Source organism: Diceros bicornis, chromosome 38 (genome assembly GCF_020826845.1).
Source record: "Diceros bicornis minor isolate mBicDic1 chromosome 38, mDicBic1.mat.cur, whole genome shotgun sequence".
NCBI classification, from domain to species: domain Eukaryota; kingdom Metazoa; phylum Chordata; class Mammalia; order Perissodactyla; family Rhinocerotidae; genus Diceros; species Diceros bicornis.
Genome location: NC_080777.1, coordinates 29,725,221 through 29,738,011, shown reverse-complemented (window position 1 = coordinate 29,738,011; position 12,791 = coordinate 29,725,221).

The window sequence follows — 12,791 nt, the reverse complement described above, 5'->3', positions numbered from 1 at the left end:
CACTTTACTATAAGCTGTCAGGAGGGGCCAAGCTGCACCTCCCACACTTTGCTTAGAGATCTCCTCAGCTGAACGTCCAGTTTCATGGTTCACATGGTTCACCTTCCACAAAACACAACCAAGCCAAGTTCTCTGCTACTTTATAACAAGGATCACCTTCTGTCCGGTTTCCAATAACATGTTCCCCATTTCTGTCAGCAGAACAGCCTTTACTGAGTGTATTTCTACCAACTTTCTGCTCCAGTTTGCTCGGGTACTCTCTGGGACCACTGAAGCTTTCTCTCCAGCTCTCCTCTCTTCTTTCTGAGCCCTCACCAGAACCCCCTTGAAAGGGCCATTCACAGCAATGAGGCTTTTTCAAGCAGACATTTTGAAACCCCGCCAGTCTCCACCCATTACCCAGTTCCAAAGCCACTTCCACATTTTTAGGTGTTTGTTCCAGCAGCACCTCCACTTCTCAGTACCAATTTTTGTCTTAGTCAGTTTGGGCTGCTATAACAAAATACGATGAACTGAGCAGCCTATAAACCACAGAAATTTATTTCTCACCATTCTGGAGGCTGGATGTCCAAGATCAAGGTGCTGGCACATTCAGTGTCTGGAGAGAGCTCACTTCCTGGTTCTCAGATGGCCGTCTTCTTGCCGTCCTCACGTGGCGGAAGGGGCGAGGGAGCTCTCTGGCGTCTCTTTTATAAGGGCACTAATCCCATTCATGAGGGCTCTGCCTTCATGATGTAATCACGTACCAGAGACCCCCACCTCCTAATCCCATCAACTTGGGGGTTAGGATTTCAACGTATGAATTTGAGGGGACACAAACATTTAGTCATATGGCAGGCCCCCACAGCCAAGTCCATGGACGCTGCTGAGCTTTTTGTAAATGAGTTCATCTGAGGGGTGCTGTGTCCTTCATCTTAGGGACATGGGTGTGATGTTTTGGGGCTGGGCTTCTCTGCCTACACTGTGAATTTACAAAACAGTAAGCAGATGCTTTAACAACAAGCCTCGTGTGTATAAGGTCTGGATGCCCAGTTCAGCAGTGGCCTGACAGACCCCCCTCTTCTACTCTGGGAATGGGACCTAAACACATATAAGACCAATCAATGGTGCAGAGCAATGAATAGGTAAGTGCAAGGTGACAGGTCAAAGAGCTGCAGTAGTTCAGAGGAGAATGCTGCCCACCAGAGTGGGCTCCGGCTGTGAGTTCCCGGGGTGGGGGTGGGGGGGCAAGGTCTCCCTCATCTTGGTGACTTCTCTAGGTCTTTCCCAGGATGTGGCCAACCGGAAGTTCTCCGGGAAGGGTTTGCACACCCAGGAGGATGGATGGATGGACGGATGGACCGATGGACGGACAGATGGATGGATGGATGGATGCCTGGATGGACGGACGGACGGGCGGGCGGGTGCCTGAATGGCTCCACTAACAGCTGGGTCATCCTCCTGCTCTGGGAGGGGCTCACAGGAAGGGCCAGGATGGGAGCCTTCTGGGTGCAACATTGGAGACAGGCTGCCCTCTGCTGGCTGCTCGGCGGGGCTCTGGCACCCAGCATAAGTCCATCCGCCCAGCCTCTCCGACACTAGCTATGAAGCTCCAGACCACCCATCTTCCAGAGCAGCCCCATGGGAGGAGGGGTTCGACGCACTTCCTGGGAGTGAAACCGGCTAAAGGCAGAGGGCGGTAGCCAGAGGCGGCTAGTCGGGAAGCACCCGCTTGGCGGTGTAGGGCTGGGAGGAGCGGGAGGGCTCGGAGAGAAGGGAGGGGCACCCGGGGGCGGTGGTGTCTCCGGGGAAGGAAGAGACTTCCTGCCCGCCCGGCGCGCGTGCGCCGCACCAGGAAACAGCAGGTGGCGCTGTGGGGTCAGGGCACAGGCAAGTGCCCCTTTCCGCGCTTCGCGTGCCCTCCTCCGATACCCCATAGCCTCCTCTCGTACCCCGCCCCCTCCTCCCGAACCCCACAGCCTCCTCCCGAACCCCACAGCCTCCTCCCGAACCCCGCACCCTCCTCCGATACCCCATAGCCTCCTCTCGTACCCCGCCCCCTCCTCCCGAACCCCACAGCCTCCTCCCGAACCCCACAGCCTCCTCCCGAACCCCGCACCCTCCTCCCCTACCCCACAACCTCCTCACCCAATGGGCTCTTGAGGACCCTTATTTACTGCTCCCCCGATAATAGCTTCTCCCTTGGAGGACTTGCGGCTAATAGGGGCCTGTGGTGTAGCAAACCGTGGAATTGATCCAGAGGAAGCGGGGAGCAAGAGTTTTTGTGTCATTCACGTACTTCTTTTCTCATTTCCCTTGTCTCTGAGCCGAGTGTCCAGGGCCCCTCAGAAGACCCCACGCGCCGGGAGCCAGGCTCCACTGTGGGAGTCGCAGGCTCCGGACAATTGGGGTGTGAGGCTAAGAGCTGTCCTGGTGACAGGAGGCAGGCCCAGCCCCCAATTCAGGGAGATTCCCTCCTCCAAGGGCCTTGGCAACCTATTTGGCTCGTCTGGGAGGCAGAGGATGGAGAGAGAGACCAGAAGGAGCCAGACTGGAGGGTGAGGAGGGAGATGAGGGAACGTAGGGGGTCCCTGAACAGGGCACAGAAATCCCTTGGGAGGGGCAGAAACCAGTGAGGTCAGGTCCCCCGACCTAGACCGGGTGGTGGTGGCGAGTGGAGCAGGGTGAAGAACCCTCAGATCAATTGGCTGTGCCTCCACCCCGCACCCCCATTATGAGAATCACTGGGGAGCCTTTTAAAATGGCTCCTCAGCCCCACCCCCAAACATTCTGATTAAGTGGGCCTGGGTGGGGCCTGGGAATCCCTATTTGAAAAGCCCCTCTGGTGATTCTGATGCTCAAGCTCATCCAGGCATGAGGACCTCGGGACCAGTCCAGCTCCCCAGCCTATGCTGCCTCCACCCTGCCACCCAATGGGGCGACTGCATGGCCGCCTGAGCTCAGTCGTGTGGCCCCACCCGCCAGCTGCTGCCTCTGAGCAGTTCTGACAATTGGAGAGCACTTCCGGGAACTTCCTATTTCTGTCCCCAGAGTCACCCAGACCAGGTCTAACCCCCGCTGCATGACAGCGCAGCAGAGGTTTGACGAAAGCTGCCAGAGGGCCGCCCGCGGCTGCTCCTCTCCAGGAAAGACCTGCCCTGGCCTCTCCGTGCTTTCTGACTGAGCACAAGGGCACCCGGTGAGGCCATGGCATCGGCTGAGGAAGAAGAACACAGCCGGGGACGGGGGCCGTCCAGGGGCCACAGAAGAGGACTCCAGTCTTGCAGTAAGTCAGCAGGGCAAAACAGAAGCAGCTCCCTCTGAGGAAGGCCCTTGCTCTGCTGGCAGCTGGACCCCCTCCACCCCAGCCTCCCTCTTCTGGGCGTTCTGGAAGTACCGTCATCCATCCTGAGGACCTGCTCTGCACCATAGCCTGTCTGAAGACCTCAAGTGTATTAACGCATTTAATCCCCACACTAACCCTGTGAGGCGGGTGCTATCGTATACCCGTTTACAAATGAGCAAGCTGAAGCCAAGAACTAAAGAACAACTTAGGAACGGGCCCAGGGTCACGTGGCGGAGCAGGCTGTCAATGACGGCAGCTGGGCTCGGGTCCCACTCCCTGCACTGCTGTACCCGACTCCCCTCCTCAGAAGACACTGCCGTGTGCCAGAAGGTTGCAGGAGTGGTCTAGAGCAGTGCGCTAGGACGGTAGCAGTAGCTAACACGTGTTGAGTGCCTACTGTGTGCTGGCCTGGTCTCAATGTGGTCTTACCTGATTCTTACATCAGCACTGTGATTGGTTATATGATCTCTTTACCATAGAAGAGGAAACTGAGATGCAGTGAACTTTTCAGTGACTTATTCAAAGTCTCTGCCAAATGGTGGAGCCAGGATTGGAACCAGCTGTGTGACTTTGGGCTAGCCTCCTCCCCTCTGGGTGTCAACCTCTCATTTGTGAAATGAGGATGTTGGCCTAAATTAATTCTAGAGAAACGCTTCTCAGGCTGTAATGTGCACACGAGTCTCCTGAGGATCTCGTTAAAATGCAGATTCCAATTCCGGGTGAGGCCTGAGATCTGGCGTGTCTCACGAGCTCCCAGGGGAAGGTGGTGCTGATGCTGCAATCTTGGGGCCACACTTGAGTGGCCAGCCGCTGGGGGACTCACCCAACTCTGATGTTCCAAGTTTATGGGCCTAGGAGGACTCGCCCCAAAGGCCATGAAAATTCAGGAAGCGAGTTATTGTGAATAAAGCCCTTAGTTGGCACTTTGCATGCCTAGACAAGCCCTGGGTGCCTTTTCTGAAGCGTAGGCCCTGAGCCTTCTACACCTCCACTCTGTCGACCTCACCCTGACTTTTCCAGAGGGTTCAAGGGCTTGGTCCTGGGCCACCCCTACTGAAGGGGTGAAGGCCAGTCCCTGGACACTGTGCCTCACGGCCCTGCCTCCTGGGGACACCCACTGGTCCCGTGGTGGGCCACACCACCTAGTCCCTTAGGGCTGTTTACAGACAGTCCCCACCTTCTGGGCACGGGGGAGGTTACCTTTCTCCCCTCTCTTGAAGTTCCGTGTGGCCGTGTGCCTTGCTCTGGCCTCTAAGAAGAGATGAGAAGTGACTCGTGTCACTTGTGGTCAGAACTCTCTCAGAGCCGCGCGAAGGCATCATGTCCCTTTTCCCTGTCACAGAGATTGAAGTGTGCGTCGTGGTGGAGCCTCCGTCAGCCTGGCTCCGTGAGGACACAGGGAACAGAACCTGCCCAGCCGGCCTCGGCAGGGTGTGTGTGAGGAGTGGGTGGCTTTGCTGGGTTGACCTTTCGGGTCTGGGGGAGCTTGTTGGTGCAGCATAACTCAGCCCATCCTGACTAATACACACACACCAACGTCCGCCGTGACGTGGGGCTGTCACCTTGGGTAGGCTGTGTCCAGTACTGGGGACCGCGTTTCCGCAAGGCCAGCCGGTTCCGAAAGAACCGGTGCTTACCTCTGGGATCCTCTTCAGAAGGAGGAAACAGCTTCTTGCTGAACATGGGAGGGGGGGCCCTGAGGATGCAAGCTCCTCCTCCGGCCCCTGGTCCCCAGTTCTTGTTAAAAAGAGCACTGTGCCACACTGATGAACCATTGCGACCCAGAGCCTGCTCACAGGACCGAATTCACACCTGATAGGGCTGACTCTGACGCTGCTTTCCACGAGTCTCCCTGTGGGTCACATTCAGGAAGATGCTGTGAGCTTCCCTCCCCTCCCTCAGCCCCTCCACACCACTCTGCCTGGAGCCACCTGTTCATTCTCCCTGACCCCAGTCCCAGCCTGGACAGCTCACGGCCTCTCCGCTAATCTTGACAACAGCACTGCACGGGAACTTCTCGATGATCCAAGTAACACCCACGAAAAATCATCATCCTCACTAGGAAACATTGGAAAATGAAAGGCAAGCAGGAAAAAAGTCCTCCGTCATCCCTCACCTGGGAGGGACTGTTGTCTTTCTCTCTATTCTTTCTACCCCCTGCATCCTCCCCGCCCCTGCGTCATTTTAGCAAGATCCTCTGAATGGTTGCTCTTCCGGACGAGAGAGAAGAGCCACCCAGCAATGCAGAAAATGTCATAGCTGGAGGGACTCATGAATCCTCCCACCAGCCCCTCACATCACCGTGGGAAGGCTGCTTTACGCTATTCCAGGGGCAAACGTGTGAGATAAAGACAAGAGTCTGGGAGAACCCACACCAGGCCGAGTGGTGGTTGTCTCTGGGGCAGGGGGAGCTGGAAGGGTGGTGAAAAAATACTTTCACATTTTCAATTTTTTACAGCAGAAACGCATTCAAGTATTAATTGCACTTAAAACATGTTATTGAAATATGACGTACACTTGAAATTAATATAATGTTATAAACAATGTTACCTCATCAAAAAATAAATAAATAAAAATAATAACTGTGGGAAGACAATAAAATGAATAATCAGGAAAAAAACATGGTTATTATTGTTAAAAGACAAGAAAAAGAAAGCTAGGAAACAGAAAGCAGTCGTCGTGTCCGGGGCTGCACAGCTGTCCCGGGCAGGTCGGTGGAGGCCGCCAGCTCCCTGGGCATCAGAGGTCTTCTTCTGATGTCCTTGCTCCTCGGCCCAGTGTCCCTGAGAATGAGGGTCACTCCAGGGCGGCCCCTTTCTCCTACAACACCGGCTCTCAGATGCCATGATGCCACGGGGAAGGGAAGGTCCAGCAGGCCCCAGCCTGAGCCCGGGCCCCCGAGTGCCATCTCTGCCAGACCCAAGCTGCGACCAAATGCCTTGGAGCCCAGACTCGGCCCTGTCGGAGAAGGGCCAGTGGGCACTCTCAAGACGAAAGGATTCTAGTGAGTCAGGCAAGTTATGGGGCTGGAAAGTGATTAAAGGGCTGAGTGTGGGAGGGGATTTCCACCGAGAGGCAGGCCCAGGAGCAAGCCTGGGCAGGTCGGCCGCGGGGTGGCTGCCCACTTGAGCTCTGTTGCAATGGTGCCCGTAAAACCCAAATCGTTAGAGACTTGACACCTTGATCCGTTTTTTCTTCTGTTTCTCTTTAGAGAAACGGAGATCCAAGAAAACCCAGAGCCCTGGAACAAAGGGCTTTCCATCAAAGTGGTGTGGGCAGGTCTACAGAAGTCCAGGGAGCCGTCAGCAGAGGTGGGTCTCCCTGCTCCTGGTCTCCCAGGGAGAGGAGGGGGCTGGGCCTGTGGACTGAGGGTGCAGAAGCCCGGAGGCGTAGGGGGAGCAGAGCTGTGAAGCGACCCATTCCCTTCCCTGTCTGGGCGAGGAGGAGCTCCCCGACCGATGAATCTGGACATGGAGCAGGCCGATGAGGGACTGGTTGTGCTCTTCTTGTCTCGCCCAAAGGGGAGACGACCCATACAGACGTTCCTTTGCCCCCATAACGTAGCCAGGCTTTTTGGCTCATCTGATGCAGGCCACACAGGCTTCAGTTCATGGACCATGAAACAGGTCAGAGAGGGCAAGTGATTTGTCCAAGGTGTCACGGAGCCCTGTCTCCTGGCTGAGCACTCCTTCCTCTGCACCAGTGGTTCATCAGAGCCCCCTGGAGAGTGCGTTAAAACACACTGCTGGGCCCCACCCCACAGCTGCTGCCTTGGAAGGTCTGGAGTAGAGCCTGGAGTCTGCATTTCTAACCCAGGTGATGCTGAGGCTGCCGCCACACTTTGAGAGCCACCGCTCCAGACCCTTGCTATCTAAAGTTAGATATGAACCATGAACCATGAACCAACAGCGTCGGTGTCATGGGAAGCTTCTAGAAATGCAGAATCTCAGATCCCACCCCAGGCCCACTGAATCAAAATCTGCATTCACAAGGTCCCCAGGAGATCTGTTTGCACGTGACAGTCTGAGGAGCACTGTCTACACCGCCCACCTCTTCCTTATTCGGAGTCAGATCCAGGCACCCTAGAGGAGCCATCCAATCCCAGCTGCCAGGGGATGATGGGACAGGTGCCCAGGGCTGTGCGGGAACCTGCCTGTCTCTACGTTTTCAAGGGTGGGAAATGGGGGAGGGAACTGCGGAGACAGGAGGGCTGCGCACCCAGCCCCAGGGTCTGCTCTGCCGCGGTGCCCACCCCCCACCCCCACCTCCACCCCGGGAGGTTCTGCAGACCTTCCCTGGGCGATCAGCTGCCAGCCTCTGCCCCTCAGTTCTGGAAATCAACTGTGCTTTCAAGCCAGCCCTTGTATTTGTATTTTATTTTAAAAATATATGTAATACATATGCGTTTATTTTCTTTGTTCAATATGCATAATACATGAGCGTGACATCCAAACCACAGAGATGCATGCTTATAAAGTGACAAGCATTCTGCTGTCAACCACATCCCGGAGACTCCACAGGGAACACAGTGGGTGACCCCTTCCAGACAGAACATGTAGATGGAGAGAGACGGGCTCTGCTCACTGGGGACCACCTGATGCACCGTATTATACTCACTGTACTGAAATATTTTCCCCACAAAACAATGGATTGTAGACATCTCTCCTTGTTAAGACCTGTCTATGTTTCATTATTTTTAACTGCTCCACTGTATGAACATTTATGATTTTTGATTTTTAAGGGAAGCAATGCATGCATATGGTAAGAAAATAAAAATAAAGCAGGACAGAATGAAGAACAATGACAAAGTAGAAGTCCCTGTCTTCTCTCCTCATCCTTCCCCAGAGGAACTACTGTTAACCGTTTATTTTTGTTTTTTAGTAATAGACTTGATTTTTAGGACAGTTTTAGATTTACAGAAGAACTGAGCAGATGGTACAGAGGTCCCACGTACCTCCCCCACCGCCATAGTTTCCTCTATTATTAACATCTTGTGTTAGTGTGGTACATTTATCACAATTAATGCACCAACACTGATATACTTACTATTAACTAAGTCCATAGTTTACAATAAGTTCATTCTTGCTGTTGTTCGGTTCTGTGGGCTTTGGCAAATGTGTCACTTTGTGTATCTGCCGTCACAGGATCATGAAGACTTGTCCCACCACCCCGAAGATCCCCTGCCACCGTCAAGTGGTTGTCACCATTACTGTAAATAATGCCCTTAGACCCTCTCTGTCGGCTCACTAACCCGAGACGGCAGGCATTGGTCATCCTTTCCCACCTCCCGGGCTTTGTCAGTTATGTTGCCATGTCATTCACTCACGCAATCATTAGTTCCTGAGGTCCTGCTGTGTGCCAGGCGACCGTCCAGGTGCTGGAGCCACGGGGTGAGGAGAACAGAGAGCTCCCCGCCTCAGAGAGCCTCCATGCTGCTGGAGGGGGTGGACGGCAAGTCAGAACAGTATAAAGAATTTTAGATGGCGATGTGGGCTGTAGAGACAGTCGAGCAGGGAAGGGGACACAGTGTCTGTGTATACATGTCTGTGTGTGTGTCTATGTGTGAGCGTGTCTGTGTGTGCCTGTGCAAGTGTGTGTGTGTATCTGTATATCTCTGTGTCTGTGTGTCTGTCTGTGTCTATATCTGTGTATCTGTGAGTGAGTGCTGTGTGTGTATCTGTACATGTGACTGTGTGTCTGTCTGTGCGAGTGTGTGTGTGTGTCTGTGTGCCTGTGGAGAGTGGGCTGAGGTCTTAAACAGAATGGTGGGGGAAGAGATCCCTGAGAAGGTGGTATCTGAACACCCAGTGGAGTGAGGCGAGGACATGAACCTTGTGATGATCTAGGGGGAGCTTCTAGGCAGAGAGCACAGCAGGTGCAAAGGCCCTGAGGAAGCGGGGAGAGTGGCTGTGAGGAAGGAAGGGGTCGGCCTTGCAGGCACCACAGGCTTCCCCCCTGACCCGGGCTGTTCTCAGAGAGATGGGAAGGCTCTGTGGATTGCAAGCCAAGGAGTGACATCATCTTACTCCCATTTAAAAATTTTCGGCGTTAACATACATTCTATTCTGTAAATAAAATGATCTTCAAGGCGTTTTCTATAGAATGAGTCTAACAATTAATGACCACTGAACAGAATTTATAATAAGATTGAGTAAATATTGTAGAAAACAAAAGATACTGCTTTTTGTGTCTCTGGGTCCCTTTCTCGCCTCCTCCTCCCTTATTCCCATCTTTCCTCCCACTGTCCTGCGTAGCCACTCGGAACGGATCCAGGGCTCCCTCCTCCCCCACGGTGGCTCAGAGCTAGCGAGTGCATTTCCGGCCCACTAGTCCCTGGGCCATTTTGCATGTAGCCCTTTGCAGCTGGACTCACTGACTGATGCAGATCAGTTTTCCCTTGGGTGGCGAAGAGAGGAGCCGGCTCTGGGCTGCTCCCAGGGGGCCTCCTGTGCAGCAGTCCCATGAGGAGTCAACACAGTCAAGAACTGAGCCCCTGGCGAGCGCCCCACGAAGGTTGCTACGTTGGACCTCCAGTTCCCGTGGGCAGTGTAGGGACCGCCTGCAGGGAGGGAGCAGCCCTGGGCCCTATGCCCTGCTGCCCTGGCTCTCAAACGCTTCCTGATCCTTCTGATGGCCCAGTCACCCAACTTGGGCCAGTCACCCATCCTCTCCCAGATGGGCGACCAGGCAAGATGCCAGGTCTGGCGCAAGGTTTAGAATGAGTCATCTCCCCTCCTCCCAGGAGGTCATGAGACCGGAGGACAGGACTCTCAGGTTCCAAGGACCCACACAGCACACGGGGGAGATGTGGTCTGGGAACCAGATGTTTAGCTGGTGAAGACCTTTCCAGCAATGGAATAAGCCTGCTGAATTTCCTCCTCTGGCCTCCTCTTTACCCACTCACCCCTGCTATCCAATATGCCTGTCTTTTTTGTCCTTTCTCCTGTGTCCAAAAGCCTGGCACGCCTCCACCCAGTAAGCTGAAGAGGGGAGTGTGGGTGGCTGGCCCATCTCTAAAAGGAACCATATGTGCTCAGATGCTTATGCAGAGGTGGTGTGGAATCATCAAAAGACCCTGGGTCCCCGTAACCACCACACATTCTCATCCCAGCTTGGCCATTTGCAAAGCTGTGTGACTTCATCTAGGTTGCTGAACCTCTCTGATCTCATTTTTCTCATCAGTAAAATGAGCAACAGTAATAATACCTATCTGTCATGAGAATCAAAACCATGTGAGAAGACTCAGTAAACTTTAAAAGCCCATACACTGTGAATAACCTGAAACTGGACAGAGCATCAGTGAGTCCCAGGCCCGGCGGGGGAGAGGAGGATGTGAGAGATAAGAGTTAGGAGTGGCGGCTGGTCTGGAGCCCTTTCCTCAGTGAGAGACTCTGGACCATGGCAGGACTGTGCCAGCCTGGGGCACTCAGGACTTGGTTGGAGGGGGGGCGCTGGGGAGAGGAGGCTCAGAGGGCATGCACAGTGGGTAGACAGGCTGAGACCTTAGGGTCCCTAAGGCAGAGCTGTGGGCATCTCGAGCCACACCACCCCCCGGGGCCTCAATAGACACCTATTTTGGCTGTTTCTCTGCTCTCGTGGTGCAGTCCACCCCCTCTTCTGGAGGGGTGTCGGGTTAGGGAGTCAGGGGTCCCACTGTGGGGGTGCTTCTGCTGCAGGAGGCTGAAGAGCTGTGGGTGGAAACTGACAGCTCCCTTCACCCTCTTGATGTGGGTGCTGCAGGGGAGGGCACTCCCCTCCACTGGACGGTGCTCCTCCCCCCAATAGTGGACGGTCCTCCTCCCCCAAACAGTGGGTGACCCTCCTCCCCCCAACACTGGACCGTACTCCTCCCCTTGCCCTGGACCGCCTTCCTCCCCCCGCACTGGATGGCCCACCAGTGCCCGTTAGGCTCTGCAGCGGTGGGCAGGGAGATGGACAGCCGCGGCGTGGGCACAGAGAGTCACTATTACACATCGTTATTCCCATAATCGTCTATTACTAACAGGTCAATGAACAAGCCCCTAAGAAACTGTGGGCCTGGGGGAGCCGACCAAGACGGGGCAGCATCAAGGCCTTGGAGAGCCACCGTCCAGTGCCTGGCCTGGTCTCAGCCCCCGTCTTCCTCTAAAGGCAAGAGAAGGTGGGGGAGGAAGGCCATTACTGAGCCTCCTGGAGTTGCCCGCCCTGTCCTGGGCCTTTCACGATATTCTAACTTTGCTCACCACTCCTGAGAGGAGAACAGATTTCTTCCCGTTTGACGGATGAGGAAATTGAGGGAGGACAAGCAGGTGGGCAGGACGCAGCAATCAGGAGGCAAGAGCTGAGGTTCAGATCTCACTGGACTCTCGCAGAAAAGGGAGGGAAGCCGCCTCTCTCCCCAGCCCTCAGCCCAGTGTCCAGGGAGAAGTCCTTCTCCCAGGAGAGGAGGGGAAGCCGCAGGCCTGGGGCGAACTCCACCAGGCCTGGCAGGCCACGGGTGTGAGAGCGGGCCCCTCCAAGTGTGTGCCACCAAGAGGACTGCAGGAGTGACAGCCCAGATCGCCGTGGGCCCTCCTCACCACGGGAGGCTGAGTGACCTCAAGGCTCCTCTCTCCTCAGCTCCCACTGGCTTCTGTCTACAGCTCCCTGGGGGAGAAGGAGGGATGGGTGGTCCCAGCAGAGGCAGCTGCGGGCAGGCTCTCCTGCGCCCTGCAGGGAGACATGTACCCACGTCGGAGGAAGCCAACACAGGCTTGATTCCTCCCTTCCCTCCAAACCCCAGGATCTTCCTCATTTTTCTGATTGCTCCATGCCAAGGGGGAGCTGGCCACGCTAGGAGAAGCGGCAGAGGCTGGGGGGCCAGGACTCCTGGGCCTGGGAAGCATCCAGCAGCTGTCTGACACCCACATGCAAGTCCCAACCGGTGCCACTGCGCGGCCGCAGCCGAACAAGCCTTCCCGCTCCTCCAGGCGGCGACCCCTCTCATCTAGGAGACGCTCCTTCCCACTTCCTCCGCCGCTATCTTCCCCTCGGGTCCAAGGCCTAGAAGAGCACTGGTTCCCAGAAGCGGGAGACGAGAGGCTGGAGGCTTGGGCTGCTGGGTGGGCAGCGTCCTCTCGGTACCAGCCCTCCCCGCCCGGCGCCCAGCGCCTCCAGTGTGCGCGGGGCCCTGCCCGGGCGGGTGCGCGGCGCCGAGGGGAGGGGAGGGGCTGGCGGGCCGGAGCGGGAGGCGGGCCGGGGCCGGGGCCGGGCTGCGCGGCGGGCGGCGCAGGAGGCGGGCGCGGAACGTGTAAGGGCATGTCCCGCGAGCTGCCGCCCAGCGCGCAGACTGAGCCCAGGGGCGCGAGCTGGCAGCCGGGTTCTCGTGCCGGGAAGCTGCGGGGGCACCGGGCAGCGGCGGGGCGGGGCGGAGAAGCCGCGGTCGCACCGGACAGCGGGGTCCGGCGGACGGCGGGTGGGGCGCGCCGGGCGGGCGGGGGCAGGGGCC